The sequence below is a fragment of the Hylobates moloch genome, unplaced genomic scaffold (assembly GCF_009828535.3).
Source record: "Hylobates moloch isolate HMO894 unplaced genomic scaffold, HMol_V3 SCAFFOLD_18, whole genome shotgun sequence".
Taxonomy (NCBI): domain Eukaryota; kingdom Metazoa; phylum Chordata; class Mammalia; order Primates; family Hylobatidae; genus Hylobates; species Hylobates moloch.
Window position 1 is genome coordinate 59,701,009 of NW_026652293.1, and position 17,096 is coordinate 59,718,104.

The 17,096-nt window shown below is 46.1% G+C and overlaps 1 protein-coding gene across 3 annotated transcripts in view; it reads right to left on the reverse strand.

The window, feature by feature from the left end:
* Positions 1–17,096, reverse strand: part of ITPKB (inositol-trisphosphate 3-kinase B) — a 226,506-nt gene that overhangs the window by 86,610 nt on the left and 122,800 nt on the right. The window lies entirely within an intron of this gene.

The following is a 17,096-nucleotide window of genomic DNA, read 5'->3' on the forward strand; positions in this document are numbered from 1 at the left end:
AGAGAAAAGCAAGTTAAAACTACAATGAAGGCTGGCGTCGTGGCTCACTCCCATAATCTCAGCACTTTGGGAGGCCAGGAGACTTGAGACCAGCCTTGGCAACATAGTGAGATCCCATTTCTACAAAATAATTTAAAAATTAGCTGGGCATGGTGCTGCACACCTGTTGTCCTATAAATCGCTACTTGGGAAGCTAAGGCGGAAGGATCCCTTGGACCTAGGAAGTCAGGGCTGCAGTGCGCTATGATTGCCCACTGCACCCCAACCCGGGCAAGCTACAGAACAAGACCCGGTCTCAAAAAAAACAAAACAAAGACACAAAAAAACCTACAATGAGATGGCCTTGCATACCTGCATACCTACCAGAGTGGCTAAAATAAAAATAGCTACTTAGCTACTAAATAAAACGCTGGCAAGGATGTGGAGAAGCTGCAGCACTCATACACTGCTGTGGGATGTAAAACGGTGAAGCCAAACTGGAGAGCAGTGTGGCAGTTTCGTAAAAAATGAAATAAATATGCAACTACTGTACGACCCAGCAACTGCACTCCTGAGCAGTTATCACAAATAAATGAAAGCTTACATCACACAAAAATGTGTACACGAATGTTCACAGCTGCTTTATTCAAAATAGCCAGACCTGGAAACTACACAGATGTCCCCTCCTAAAAAGTGAATCGGGGGCCAGCGCGATGACTCGTGCCTGTAATCTCAGCACTTTGGGAGGCCGAGGCAGGTGGATCACTTAGAGGCCAGGAGTTTGAGATCAGCCTGGGCAACATGGCGAAACCCCATCTCTACTAAAAAACACAAAAAAAGTCGCCAGTTGTGGTGGCGTATGCCTGTAATCCCAGCTACTCGGGAGGCTGAGGCACTAGAATCACTTGAACCCAGGAGGCAGAGGTTGCAGTGAGCCAAGATCACGCCACTGCCCTCCAGCCTGGGCAACAGAGCGGGACAAAACCAAACAAAAAACTGAATCTGAATCTGAGGATAGCATAGCAAAGGCTGAGGAATCCAACTTCAGTAAGGAATCCTGGTGGTCACTCCCTGCTGACTTACTGTGCCCTGTGGTCAGTCACTTGCCGCCCCACGTGGCCTTTACGATGGAGGCCACAGCCTCACCTGGTGACCACAGCTGTGCTCCTTTCCAGGGAGGTGCCACACTCTTCAGTGCCACCTCTATCACCTATTGAGACTATCACCTATTGAAAGCCTGGGCATTCTGTGTCCTGGCCCCTTTAGGCCCTCACCCATGTCTCCTAATTTAAATGAGGATTTAATTCAATTTACCTGCAGGCAGGTAACTCAACTTGATTGCATTCAATTCCTACTTAGGTGCTGACGTTATAAGCCCACAACAGCTTGTACCTGTTGGACTCATGCACAGGCCGTGCAGCTCCAGACTGCCTGGGTGCTTCACAGTATAGCAGTACCTAGCAAGCCCCATGCAGCAAAGAGGCCCACGATGCTCTCTCTGGGTGGCCTGAGGCATCTGGACACGTTGCAGATCCATGCTCTGTATCTGCTGAAACCCTCTGTCCTGTGGGCAGATCTGCCCTTCTTCTCCCTGTGGGAGGCAGGCTGAGTCCCTGGGGACCCGGATTGCAGAGTGAGTGCCTTGGGGTGCTCCCCTTTTCTGCTATCAGGGGCTTATTGCCCTGCTATGTCTGCAGCAATGAGGAGCTTTAACCTTTTCCTGCCCTTTAAGGTTAAGAGTTCTCTTCCAGTTCATCAGCCTAAGGAGGCAGCTCCAGGAGCTCATTTTTGCTGCAGTTGCATCTATTACATCCCTTTTTTAAACAAAGGCCCATTCATTTATAAGGAAAAGAATCCACTCTTAGTTCCACCTCCTCAAGTAGAAATTTTTAACCAGACTAAAACGGTATTCCAGGGGACCTATGTGAACACACTCTCTTTCCCCTGGGTCCAGTATTTCCACGGCAACAACCAATCCTAATTCCCTCAGCCACCTCCCAGGGCTGTGGTTCCGAGGCCCCATCGCTCCACCCATCCGCCTCAGCATTCAGTTCAGTTAGTCCCCAATCCCCCTAAAGCACGAGGCCCAGAACTAAATTCAAAGCCACCTTCCTCTGTTCTCCAGGCGACAGCTGATGAGTGGCAGAGAGGACAGGGTAGGAACTTGGGAGATTCAGATGAGTTAAAATCCCAGTCCTGCCATTGATCAGCTGTGGGCTTGGGACTAACAATTTATATGTTTCATCCTCATCTCTAAAAGGAGGAAAATCATGAATGCCCTGCAAAAATTACATAAAGTATTTGATGGAACATGCCTGGCACATAATAGGCACTTCTGAAATCATTGCTGCTATTATTTTTATTATTATTGTGCATCCTAAAACTGTTTAGTATTTTTTACAGCCGCACTACCTGTTAATTCATATTGAACTGGTAGTAAAATTATAACTCCCAGTGAATTTCAAAAGAAATATTGGCCGGGTGCGGCCGGGCGTGGTGGCTCATGCCTATAATCCCAGCGCTTTGGGAGGCCGAGACGGGCAGATCACGCGGTTCAAGATCAGCCTGGCCAAGATGCTGAAACCCCATCTCTACTAAAAACACAAAAATTAGCCAGGCGTGGTGGCACACGCCTGTGATCCCAGCTACTCAGGAGGCTGAGGCAGGAGAATCGCTTGAACCCGGGCAGCAGAGGTTGCAATGAGCTGAGATCATGCCACTGCACTCCAGCCTGGGCGACAGAGCAAGACTTCATCTCAAAAAATAAAATAAAATATTGGCCGGGTGCAGTGGTTCACGCCTATAATCCCAGCACTTTGGGAGGCCGAGGCGGGTGGATCACCTGAGGTCAGGAGTTCGAGCCCAACCTGACCAACATGGAGAAACCCCATCTCTACTAAAAAAAAAAAAAAAAAAATACAATATTAGCCAGGCATGGTGGCACATGCCTGTAATCCCAGCTACTCGGGAGGCTGAGGCAGGAGAATCGTTTGAACCCAGGAGGCGGAGGTTGCAGTGAGTCAAGATCTCGCCATTGCACTCCAGCCTGGGCAACAAGAGCAAAACTCCGTCTCAAAAAGAAAAAAAAAAAAAAAAAAAAAAAAAAAAAAAAAAAAGAAATTAAAAAAAAAAAAGAAATATTGATGAGCCAGGACTCCTCCATCCTATCCTTTGGGCAACTGACTTTTAAATACCTTTATGGGGAACTTATGTTGCCTTTTATGATATCTGGTCATGGGGTCATACTGAACTCTTTTCTTTTCTTTTCTTTTTGAGATGGAGTTTTGCTCTTGTTGCCCAGGCTGGAGTGCAGTGGTGCAATCTCAGCTCACTGCAACCTCTGCCTCCCAGGTTCAAGCAATTCTCCTGCCTCGGCCTCCCAAGTAGCTGGGATTAAAAGCATACGCCACCACGCCTGGCTAATATTTTGTATTTAGTAGAGACGGGGTTTCACCATGTTGGTCAGGCTGGTCTGGAACTCCTGACCTCAGGTGATCCACCTGCCTCGGCCTCCCAACGTGTTGGGATTACAGGCGTGAGCCACCGCACCTGGTCTTTTTTTCTTTTCTTTTCTTTTTTTTTTTTTTTTTGAGATGGAGTTTTGTTCTTGTGGCCCAGGCTGGAGTGCAGTGGCACGATCTGGGCTCATTGCAACTTCCGCCTCCCGGGTTCAAGTGATTCTCCTGCCTCAGCCTCAGGATTAGCTGGGATTACAGGCGCCCACCACCACACCCAACTGATTTTGTATTTTTAGTAGATATGGGATCTCACCATGTTGGCCAGGCTGGAATCGAACTCCTGACCTCAAGTAATCCACCCACCTCAGCCTCTCAAAAGTGCTGGGATTATAGTCATGAGCCACCGTACCCAGCCATAAACTATTTTCTGAAGTTGCTCAAATCTTCTTTGCAAAGTCAGTGTTCCCAAACTACAGTCAGAGGCCAGGCTCACAGTCCCTAGCAACCTGCCACCTGGTACATTCAGGGCACTCGCCCTTCAAGCACAACATGGATCCTTGGGGCTCCTTGCCACTCCAACTCCTAGGAGACTCTCCTGCCTTCCCCTGGGAATGTGGTATTTGAGGCCAATGGTGACAGACCAGAAAATCTAGGCCAGTTCAAAATGCCAAAGACAGGATGCCAGGAAGGACCCAGGACCTGCAGGGCTCCGTTCAGCTTCTCAGGGTTAACCAGCAGTCTGCAGAGGCGGGAGACGGCTCGGCTGTCAGGAGAGAGCAGCTGATTTTTAATGTACAGTGTAATACCGCAAGGTAAACAGCATCCCAGACGCTGCTCCATATGGCTTTACCCTGAGATCGAAACTAATTACCATTCTGTGTATATTTCCAGGTTGGGGCAATAAGGGAGTTACTGTCCAGCACATTCGCCATCAGACCACCTCTGAGGTCAACACTGCCACATGCTAACAAGCTCCTTTCGTGGTTTCAATCCTCCCAGACATCAGTCCCTTCATCCTGCAAAGGGCAGAAAGAAACTGGGGCTTGGGGAGGTGTTAGGGCAGGCTGAGCCTGAGACACATATGTCTAGAAAGGGACACCGTCTCAAAACTGCACATTCAGAGCCTGGAAGCTCTGTACAGGTACCTAATGGATCCTGGGGCTAGAACAGGCTTGAATAGATCACCCTGGACAGAAAAGATGCAAACCCCCATGGGTCAACCCTGCAGGCTGCGTGCCCACCTTGCCCCAGCCCATTACAGCTGAAAGGAAGGAGAGAGTTCCATTTCACACATCCAGTGTGTAGCAGAGTAGAGACCAGGGTTTGGCAGGCGGGATGCCCAGGGCTGTGGTGACACCAGTCCGTGCTGCTCAGATGGAACCTGTCACCATCCAGCCCGGATCCTGCATGGGTTCCAGTAGGCCCTCCTGGGACTTGGAAGTGAGCTGGTGTGCTCGGGGTTCATCAGCTGTGTCCAGTCCCCTGACTGGCTTTTCCTTCCACTCCACCATCCCAGCCCAGATGACAAGGGCACAGTATGGCCTTGTGACTTGGGAAGTGCTGGGTAGGTTCTCTGTGGCTCACTTCAAGAGGAGGCCAGGGTCATGCACAGTGTGCTTCAGAGACCCCAGAGCCACCTGGACCTGAGTCCCTGTGAATGGACGCGTGACAGGCCTCATTGGGTGTGCAGTAAAATAAAATATCTCCTTAATCTCAGAAAGAGCCTGTGTTAATAAGCACGTGCCTGGACTGGCATCAGATGCGGCACAGAGAAGAGACGAAGACTAATTAAATCACACACGTCCAGAGACCTCCTTGGTAAGAAAAGCCACAGCGATACAATGTAGTGTTGTTATACACACACACGTGTGTGTGTGTGTGTGTGTGTATATATATTTCATTGGCTCTCTTTATGAGCTACAGTGACTCTAAAAGATGCACCAAGAAAGCAGAGGAACAAGGGGAAGGGAGGGAAGGGACAGAGGCTTTCACACCCCAAATGCTGGGCGTTTTGTGTCTGGATGACCTCAGCCAATTTCCACCTACAAAACAGAATAAAAAGAGGCTGGTCCCCAGGGTGTGTAACCTGACACCTCTTGCCAGCAGCCGAATACAGGGGATTGTTTTTTTAAACTTCAAGTTCCAACCCCTAGTAACAAAGTGAGGCCTCTCCTGCAACTGAAGAACCTCCTTGGAAAAATAAACCCTGCTGCCTGTTTTGTCATCTTTCACAATTAGCTGTACTTGGGACGACGTGACTCGAGCCAATTGGTGAAGGCGATTAGGGCATCCACTTAAAAACGCTCTTCACAACTGGTGGAGGGGTGTCCTCTATTCCACCCCTGTTCTGCATCCGGTACTTGAGCCGCATTATCTCCTTTCATCTTCACAGCAGCCCCTGAGAGAGGCTCATTATCCTCATGTTAGAGATAAGGAAACTGAGGCTCAGAGATGTTCGGCCCACACCAAGGTCTAGGACGGAGTGAGGGTGTGGGTTCAGGTCTGGCTGGCTCGGGCTCCACACTCCCCAGCAGACCATCTTGCTTCTGTGCTCAGCAGAGCAAGCCTCCTCCAGCACACACTTCCTACAAACCTCAATGTCAAAGAGCTCCCAGACCCCATGACTTCTCCTCTTCCAAGGGAAGAAGTCGGCAATATTGCCTCAGACACCCTTATTCACTCTCACCCAATCAAAGAGAATGGTGGAGGTTGCAGGTCCAGCATAAAATACTAACAAATGACACCACAGCTGCCTCTGAGGTCCATGCTATTCTATCGAGCATTTAGTGTGTCCAGACGCTGTACTAGGCATTTCCCACATTACCTTGTTTAAGGCTCACAGCCTTAAAGTGGGTATTATCAGTCACATTTCACAGATGATGCAACTGAGGGGCAGAAAGGTTTCTGTAGGGTCACGCAGATCGGAAGTAACAGAGTTTAGACTCAACCCAGGACTACCACCTCAGGGTTCTTCCCCTCCCCCTGGGGCTCTTCCATAGTTAAGGCTCCATAATGCGTACTAAGCAGAAAAACCCCTGCCAAGCTCTCCTGACCATGTCCTTCTGGTCAATCGGGGTCCTCCCGAGAGCACAGCAACAGTGCAGCTGACTGGGCTCTGCACCGTGCATCTGCTGAGCATCAACTTGTGCAGAACCCAACGCTCCGAATCAAGTCCTGGGGCAGGGTTGCCCTCTTTCATTCCAGCCTCCATGAGCCTCTGGATCCGGAACAGTCTCTTTGATCGACCACTTTTAACAGAGGGAGCAAACTCCTCAAGACCTTTACCCCAGACTCCTTCCCTAAAGGCTGCTGCCCAAATCCAATTCCTTTACTCCCTGTTCCACAACATGTACTGAAGCTTTCTGCACTGTGCATGCCAGCACCAATCCATTATTTATTAACTCATATTTAATGAACATGCTTGCTCAATGGCCATACAACTTGTTCTTCAGTTTCACAAATCTCCAATATGTCTGTTGGCATTAACTTTGTCTTAGAAGGCAGATCCCCAAGGACAGGGGCAGCATCCGTTAAGCCGTTCTTTTCAGCACAGTTGTCTGCAGACAAGGGTATTAAATAAATGCCTGCTATTTGGGCCGCCACTGGGTGCAAAGTGCACTTCTAAAAGTGGGCAGCCACCCGAAGGGAGATCCAGCTCCGTGAGAAAGGTGGCAGTGGTTGCCAGACCTAGCCCAGGGCCTGGCCATACAGAAGAGGCACCCAGTATATATCTGCTGAATGTAATATCTGCATTAAAAGCTCAAGACTTTGCTGAATTCCCCTCTTTCACTTTCCATGACACAAAAGAGAAAACCACTACATGGTACTGGAAAAGTCCATGCACCCATTAAGTACCCTCAAACTCTAGAGGCAGTGCAGTCTCCCTGTCATGATTCAGCAGCTGGCAGCCCTGTTCAGGGAGCATGAGACCCCTGCTTTGGAGACCCCTGCTTTGGGGCCTCCTCCTTGCTCGCTGCAGCCTTCCCTGGTGTCTGTTACATCTGCATGCCCACTGACGAGTGGGCAAACCACAGCCGGAGGAGGCTGCGTCCACAGTCTACAATGACCAAGATGGTCACACAGGCAAGAGGAGACAATGCTGCGGCTGAAGTGAAACCGGGGCGTTATCCAGAATGTCTCCTCATCCCAACCCGACCTCACTGCTCCGTCCACCTCAGAACTGGCTCTGCTGTGGACGCAAAGATTGTTTTTAACATAGTCCTTAGCAATTTCTCTTCAAGCAACAAGATCAGAATACTCTTCATGAGTGAGTGCTTGCCTTTGTCCATCCTCTTTTTGTAAAAACTTAAAAGCAAAGTCATCGTACTCATAATTAAAAACTCATTTAGGCAGGAAATACTTCACTCTCCTCAAATGACTGTATACACGTCTCATTTGGACTCACAAAGACCACATGAGATAGGAAGACTATCAATATATCCATTTTACAGATTGAGGATACCCAAGTCCAAAGAGGCCCAATGAGGTCAAGTGCTGGATCTGAGAGTCACACGTCTTTCAAGCATGTTCACTTGTAAAGCACAAAAAACATTCTCAGAGGAGGCCTCGAGTCTCCTCAACTACTTGCAATTAGCCAGATGGTCAATATTAATGAGTGTTTAATGCTGTGATGACTATGATGATGATGAAAGAGAAAGGTTAAGAAAAAGAGAGGGCCAGGCTCAGTGGCTCCCAGCTGTAATCCCAACACTTTGGGAGGCCAAGGCGGATTGGGAGGCCAAGGTGGAAGGATCGCTTGAGCTCAGGAATTCGAGACCAGCCTGGGCAACATAGCAAGAGATGTCTCTACTAAAAAATAAAAAATTAGCCAGGCATGATGGTACGAGCCTGTAGTCCCAGCTACTCGGGAGGTTGAGGTATGAGGATCTCTTGAGCTGGAGAGATCGAGGCTGCAGTGAGCCGTGATCACACAACTGCACTCCAGCCTGGGCGACAGAGTGAGACTCTGTCTCAAATTCAATAAAGTTTTTTTTTTTTTTTTGTAAAAGAAAAAGGGTTCAGCAGCCGCATATAGACTAAAATATCAATTATAACACATTCAAAATGTCCCCTACACTGGAGAGTGTTTAATCTGTAAGGTTTTTTTAGTAGTTTCTCGAACAGTGACCTTCTCACTTCCCAACTGTAACACACAGCAACCAATTTTCCTACCCTTGGCTCAGCAATCTGGGTCTCAGGATTATTTGTGCCCAACAAAATCTCTTAGCCATTTCTTAAGCTACTGGCAGGTAGTTAGATTTTCCACTTGACATTGTTAAGAGATTAAAATTGTTTATCTCATTGTCATACACAGGCTTTTTCAGTTTCCTGCTAACAGATTCAGGTTAGATAAGGATTACAGAAGTGATATTCCCAAGTTCCTCTCTATACCAGCCGGCATCCTTTCCCCATAAGATTATGAGGTGTATTTTTTTTTTTTTTTTTTGAGACGGAGTCTTGCTCTGTCGCCCAGGCTGGAGTGCAGTGGCGCGATCTCGGCTCACTGTAACCTCCGCCTCCTGGGTTCACGCCATTCTCCTGCCTCAGCCTCTCCGAGTAGCTGGGACTACAGGCGCCCGCCACCACGCCCGGCTAATTTTTTGTATTTTTGGTAGAGACGGGGTTTCACCATGGTCTCGATCTCCTGACCTCGTGATCCGCCTGCCTCGGCCTCCCAAAGTGCTGGGATTACAAGTGTGAGCCACCGGGCCCGGCGAGGTGTATTTTATTAAATCTATCATTCAGATAGCTAACGTGTAAGAGCATTATATAACATATAAAAAGCATTATACCTCATGCATAAGCAGAGGCTTAGACAAACACCAGCTCCTATTCAACTGGGGAAGAAGCACTTCACAGGAGATCCTGCTGAATTACACAGCCAGTCATCAATTGCCATAGAGAAGATGAAAACAAATTGAGTTGAGCCCGGAAAGAATGTCAGTGAAATTGGAAAAAACACTTGCTGGGAACTGCCTGGGGGTGCAGTGACCTCCCTTGTAATTGCCCAGGTCCCACCAACTCGGCAGCATACCAAGAGAGATTGCAGATTGAGCTGGGTAGATGGCCAGTCACCAGGGAACCAAATCCGTCTCGCGGCAGGCTGAACGCTCCCTGTAGTTCATGAAAATATTAAGCACTGGTAATATAAAATGTGTTATGGCTTCTTCTTGGAAAACAGTAAAATCAGTTTATTCGTTCTCCTTTAAGGGATGGGGGCAGGGAGGGGGACAGAATGCAGAGAACCCTTTAGAAGGGCCAAGAAAGAAAACTGCTGTCATTGCCCCAAAAGCCAGAGGTAAAAGCACCTCATTTGCACCCCCACCCCTCAACGCCCTGAGACCAACTTTATAAATGTGAGCAAATGGCCCACCCCTCCAGAAGAGTTCTCCTTGGCCAAGGGCCGGTCCTTACCCTGCATCATTAATACATATTATCATCTCTGAGTTAGGCAAACCCTAATCTTGGTCACCAGGTCAACGGAAATAATCTTGATGCCTATGTTTGAGATGCTGTATCATTTCATTTTCCCTTTCCACCCAGAATCTTACCACAAAAGTAAAATGCTAGATTAACAGGATAGCAGTGAGCTTCACGAGGAAGGATTCCCTTTAGCTGAAAATTCATCACCACCACCCCAGGTTACGTGAGATGTTTTTCTACTTATTCAAAGATGGGGAAAAAAACATCTCCTCCCACTCCAAGTGAAATCATACATAAATATGAATTGCAGAGGTTCATTCTGCTTCCTTATTGTCTATAGCTCCTACTTTTTGCTTACTTATAAAACTTACCAGCTGATGTGGGGCAAAATAGAAGTAAAAAAATCTCAGGAAATAAAAAATGCTGTATTGACTAGTGGCCTGAAGAGATACCTTTTGTTGAATGGGTTTCTATGAAGTGATATCAAATCAATAAAATGCCCAAGTAAAGCTCAACAGAGGAGAAAAGATCAGATTTCTAACAGTGAATTCTTAATGGAATTGTTGAGAAACACGCCAGACAAGTTAGTCAAAAGCCTGAGTGCTGGCTTGCCTGTGAAATGATTGTAACAAGTCATTCCTTATCAGACAAAGCTGGAAGACCCTGCCTTTAAGTAAGAAACATCAGAGTGGTCTTCCCTGCACAAACACTTTGCAAACATGTGTCGTGGTTGACCTCGTCCCTTGAGGCCGGTGTACAGTGTGCACTTCTGCTGACCAAGCAATTCATTCCTATCGCTTTGAGTCTATGCCTTAAAGTAATCCCCAACCCTGCAACTGAACAAAAGGAAACCACTACTACTACACCCCTACTATGTACCAGGTACAGTGCTAGGCACTTTTATAAACATGACATAATTGAACGTTCACCATTCCATGAGGTCACACTTACTCTCCCCATTTTTCAGAGAGCTTGCTGACCATGTGTAGACTGGAATTTCACCCAAATCTCCTAAACCCAAGCCTAGCACCCTTATCCCTGTGGCAGCAGTCACAGGAATAAGCAACAAACTTGCATTCCCAGGGCTTGATTCCCTTTCTTTGTTCTTCACCCTCCAGATGGTTCTATATTTCTTTTATGGGTAGATAATGCAGCAGGGATTTTTTTTCTCTCCTTCATTCATTCACCCATTCCTTTAACAAATGCTTTAAAAGCATGTACTGTGTTCAAAGCTGAGGTGGATCTGCAAAGGCGAGTAAGGAGCTTATCCACTGAGGAAGTTTGTTAGTTGAAAAGAAGGGTGTAACCATGGGTCCTGTAATGGTACTGACTATTTTCCACCCTTGCTTGCCTCCTCTGTAAAATGTGGATATTAAAGGAAATGAGGCCGGGCACGGTGGCTCACACCTGTAATCCCAGCACTTTGGGAGGCCGAGGTGGGAGTATCACAAGGTCAAGAGATCGAGACCATCCTGGCCAACATGGTGAAAACCCAGTTCTACTAAAAATACAAAAATTAGCCGGGCATGGTGGCATGCGCCTGTAGTCCCAGCTACTTGGGAGGCTGAGGCAGGAGAATTGCTTGAATCCGGGAGGCAGAGGTTGCAGTGAGCCAACATCATGCCACTGCACTCCAGCCTGGCGACACAGCGAGACTACATCTCAAAAAAAAAAAAAGGAAATGAGCTCTAAAGCCTGTCCCAGACCCAGATTTCGATACTGTTAATTATGGAAGCTATCAAAAAGTTTTTGTTTTGTTTTTGTTTTTTTGAGACAGAGTCTTGCTCTGTCACCCAGGCTGAGGTGCAATGGCGTAATCTCAGCTCACTGCAACCTCTAACTCTTGGGTTCAAGTGGTTCTCCTGTCTCAGCCTCCTGAGTAGCTGGGATTACAGGTGCGTGCCACCACGCCTGGCTAATTTTTGTATTTTTAGTAGATTTAGTATTTTTAGTAGACGAGGTTTCACCATGTTGGCTAGGCTGGTTTCGAACTCCTGACCTCAGGTGATCCATCCACCTCAGCCTCCCAAAGTGCTGGGATTACAGGCGTGAGCCACCACACCCAGCCTGGTTTTTGTTATTTTTTAATAGCAAGCACAGAGGCCTAACTTCCTAGTGAGATCATATATATTTATGGTGTCTTTCAAACAAGGAGACTTGAACTGTATTTAAGATAATAGTTTACTCCTGGAAAAATGGATCAGGGCTGCTGTCTTCACCAGGAAGTTGGGGTGAATGAAGGGGGCCCAGTGAGAAAATGAAGAGCTGTCTGGCAGAACTTTAGCAAGTCAAATTTGACTACAAGGTCAAGGGACCAGGTCAGAAGATTCTTCCAGATCACCAAGGTAGCCCTCCACAGTCAGACGGACCGGACCCATGGGTCTGAAGGAGATGCTGATTGTTTCTGCTCCATGTTGTTTGGGACTGCCTGTAGCACATTCGTCACTTGGTTTGGTAAGTTAACACAGGAAGGGCAACCATCTTAGAACTGGTAATACAAAATCCCAAACAGGCAGCTGCCACTCCACTTTTCAAATTACCAAAGAGTTCATAGTTGGGTTTGGTGTGACTTTTGTTAACAATGAGCTCTCCTGAGGGCTGAAAAATACATCTTTCACAATGCCAATCTAGCCAGTGAGGAAAAGAAAAATCACAGCAAGGCCTTCTTGTCATGGAGTTGAGAGTACCACGTGCATAAACCTATGATCCCAAGGTCTCCTCTCCCACCAAAATCCACAGAACCCTCTACACTGATGCTGCGATCACAATACACTTTAGAAGAGTTCCCAAGTTAATTCTGAATCACCTCCTGATTATCCAAAGTCTGTAGTTTCTACCAAGATATAAAATTCTTTCCACTAAACACCTTAAAATTCTACCTTTAGATAACTAAACTGAAACCTGACAAAATAAAATAAGCCTAAACAATGTTATCAATACTCCTAGGAATATAAATAAACTAGCCAGTACTAATCTAATCTGGAATGCATTTAACAGGTATGTGCCAACAAAATCAGAAAAGTGACTCTGTAGCAATTCAGCACTTAAAAACAAAAATTCTGAAAATGACTTATGTAACACCTGAAATATATTTCTCTAAAAACACCAACTGACTGGTTTAATGTTTTCTTGTAGTACCTAAAGGCGGGTAAGTCTTGAGCTGTATGTTTTGCAAAGTCTAAGCATTTGCATGATAAGTAGCAATGCTTAGAATCAATCTCTCTTTGTCTGTATACCTCACCTTTACTTGAAAAGGTTTTAAGCTGGCTGAATACTTTTATCTTTGATAAGACAAGGTCTTTGAAGTGATGTTTTGGCTCTGGGTGGGCAAGGCCTCAGTTTCTAGACTTCAGTATCTGAGGGGGGACAATGCCTTGCTTTTTGTTTTTAAACAGAATGAATCTTTTACTGTTCAGGTTAATGTTCTGGCATCCTACTAGCTGTCTCTACCACCAGACTAACTATTAATGATAATCTTAGGTATTGTACTGATGATTTATTTTGATGATACTTTTTCAGTGTGAAATTACAAACAGCCTTTCTTATGGCAAAGAGACAGAAGATAGGCAGATCAATCAATTGGTCTCAAGCAAAATCACAAAAGTAAAAGTGCCCAGTTTTGGCCTCAGTGCCAGAAACCCACACCTAAGAAGTCTTGTCGCATTTTCTGATACCCTAATACAAACACTAGGTTTTACATCAGATGTCTTCAATTACATAGTCACAGACAGAGCTAGATGACCCCATGAGATCATTCCCATACAATACCCACATTTTCAGAGGAGAAAACTAAGCTAGAGAAGCAGAGCCCATGAGTGTGTCCTTGGTTCCCTTTGACTTTCTGAATGTTTATTTCCTTATCCCCAAACAGATCAGAGTCATACCCGGAACCCAACATAAATGACTCGGGGTCCTCCCAGATCTCAAAGCTGCTGAGCCCTTGCCAGAAAGATCCTCTCCATGTACCTGAGAGAAAAAGGGTACCCCATCTTCAGAAAACAGCATATGCAACCTGAGCTCATAACCCCATAAATCTGAGCTTTCAACATTCTCATCTAGAAAAGAATTTTCCACTTAAAAGTATTCACCAACAGATGCATTTTTTAAAGTGCCCCTCAAGGCTTTTAAATTTTAGTTTGGTTTACCCCGAACTAAAATTTTTACACACTTTTCAAAACCACATAAAACCATGTTAAACTGTTTGGACTTTTTACTATGTGTATGAGTTCGTTTTTCACTCAGAAAAACAAAACAAAACAAAACAAAACTAGTCAACATCAAAAAAAAAAAAAAAGGCTAAGGAAACAAAATTCCAATGGCCTTTAAAAAACAGTAGGCACCATGAAGCCAAGGGTTTTGTATTACACTTCTTTATACATTCCCCAGGTAATTAGGCCAGTGTTTTTTGTTTTTGATTTTTGTTTTTTGTTTTCTTTTGAAACGGAGTCTCACTCTGTCGCCCAGGCTGCAGTGCAGTGGTACAATCTCGCCTCATTGCAACCTCTACCTCCAGGGTTCAAGCGATTCTCCTGCCTCAGCCTTCCAAGTAGCTGGGATTACAGGCGCCCGCGACCACGCCACACACCAGCTAATTTTTGTATTTTTAGTAGAGACGGGGTTTCACCATGTTGGCCAGGCTGGCCTCGAACTCCTGACCTCAAGTGATCCACCCACCTTGGCCTCCCAAAGTGCTGGGATTACAGGCATGAGCCAACGTGCCCAGCCTTCTTTTTTTTTTGTTTGTACATATAATTGACAGAACAATTTTGAAATAAATCAATAAAAATCTATTTTTAAAGTAAGGTACTTTTATATCTTAACGCAACATTTTAAGCCTGGTGTCTCAATGGTCCAGATTCTCTTAAACAGAATTATATAGGGAAGTAAACAACCGCTGGTTAATTTTTAGTTGTCAGAAAGAACAAAAGATTGAGCACCATCCTTGCTCAGTGCAATTTGATTTTGTTCAGATGTCGGAGAACAGTAAGCATGAATGTGCCTGAATTTCAGCCATTGCACGCTGGGTGTGTAATGCAACTATTTCTGAGCAAATTTCAAGTGTCTGATCCCTACTAAGCAGATATACTGTCACCCCCTGCCTGCACACCAAATCATACACACTCATTCCTCAGCAAGGATGAAGAACGTGCCACAGGAGGCCCGAAAGGCTTAACTCTGTGGGAAGGTAGGGCAGCACAGAAAAAATCTCAGTGTCTAGTGTGGGTCTGAGGGCCAGGGGTTGGTTATGTGACTGGAACGCTGAACATGCCATTTCAGACCCGTGTGAGCACAGGAGGGTGAGTGGAGCATGTGTGAGGGTGAGTGTGAGCATGTGTGAGGGCAAGTGTAAGCAAGCATGAGCAAGCATGAGAGTGTGCAGCTATAGCGTTGTGCAGTAGCTGGACAGACACAGCAAAGTCCAGAAAAGAGAATGCTACATCAGTTTGGTAGAACCTCAGACAGAACTGGTGTGGCTTTTATCTATTAAACACAGAAAGGCCCAGCCAAAAGACTCACTCCATCAAGATGTCTGGCCTTCTGTAGACAAAATATCTATCACAGGTAATCAAGTGATTTTTGACCCAACGAGCTGATGTTTGGGTGTCACAGATAAGGCTCCAGAGTAAAAATCTGTACAAGAAGAAAACTTTGCTTATCATGCAAGCGCTCAACCAAAGCTCAAAAGTCCCTAGGATCCCATAATTTCCAGTTGGTTACCCACCCTTACCCCCCTACACACACACACACACACACCCCACTTCCCACCAGTCTCATGTGATTCAGAGAGCAAAGCCGGCAGGGGATTTTTCCCTGGCTCTGCTCTGCAGGTGTCTGAAAACCTGTTTAAAGGTGGGAGGTAGACTGGACAACAGGCTGGCCTCATTTCTACCTCTGGATATGTTCACTAACTTAAAAACACCACTTAACCCTCTGGTTTCTCAAATGGCATCCTTCTGGCAAATGAAAAAAAAGTCACCTGTCGTTATTGATCTCCCCGTTAATTCTCTTCTAGACAAGAGCCCTTTTCAAACATCGAGACACAAACTGTTTTGACAACCAGCCAATAGAAGTTGCTAATCTACCACTAGAAAGGGTGAATGGACAGTCAGGGAACAAGTTAAAGTGACTTTGGCTGTTCCAGCTATGCTTCAGGAGTTCAAAAGCAACTGGGAGGGATGGGACGGGGGACCATCTCTTATTCAGTAGGCCTCTAACTGCTGGGCAGAAAGACAGAGAAATCTGGGCCATGCCTTCAGAAAGCAGTACTTCCCACCTGCCCTTGACCACCATCCCCTTCCAGGTGGACCGTTTCCCCCTCTAAAGGTGGTGTGCCTATGCCTGACAGCAGGTGCATAATGCCCAGGGGCCCTGTCCTAGCCACAAAATGCCAGGCTGATTGGGGCGATTTTGCATATACATTTGCCTCCAGATCATCAGAAAAAAGCAGAGTTTCATGAAAAGGAATGCCTGGTCTTCAAAAATCCAGACTGTGATTTGTGAATAGGGAATGAGAGAGGAGTATGTTTTGTGGTCCAAAATACCTTAGTGAAGAATGCAGAGTAGAAACATAAAGCTCCAGTCGTGGTGGAGAAAGTTACTGAGGTACAGTGAAGAGTATCTGATATTCAAGATGAAATCGGAAGGCTACCTACTATAATAAAATGCAGACTTTCCCCCAATATAGCATAACCACCCCTGGCACGCTGAACTAGGAAATTCCACATGCTCTCTGGAAAAGCTAAGAGAAAGCCCAGACCTTTTCAGAAGTGCTAGCTTCAACTCCTATGTCTTCTGTAAGATACTCTGATCCTCCTAAGAGTAAAAGCAGCCTACAAGTTCGATTAACCATGTAATAGAAATAAACTCCTGTCTACTGCCATAACCAGAACAAGATGTCAGTGTGATGACCCAAACCAGAGGCATGTGAAAACATACCTGAAATGTCAACCTGTACCAACTGACATGTACATCCATTAGGAGGTACCTACTCCAGAGATAACACCCAGGTGCCTATGATACTGAAGAAACCACCTGCTTAGCTCAAACTATGGTTTTCATTTAATTCATGCATCAAACTGCACCTTGGTTACACTGACCACACAAACATTGCAATGGCCTGGCTTAACTCACTGAGGCTCAGTGATTCCTCACCCAGTTGACTGGCCACAACCACATCTACAGGTTTCAGGGTCCTGTCATAGACTCACATCACTCATTTTCCTGGCTTATTAGTAG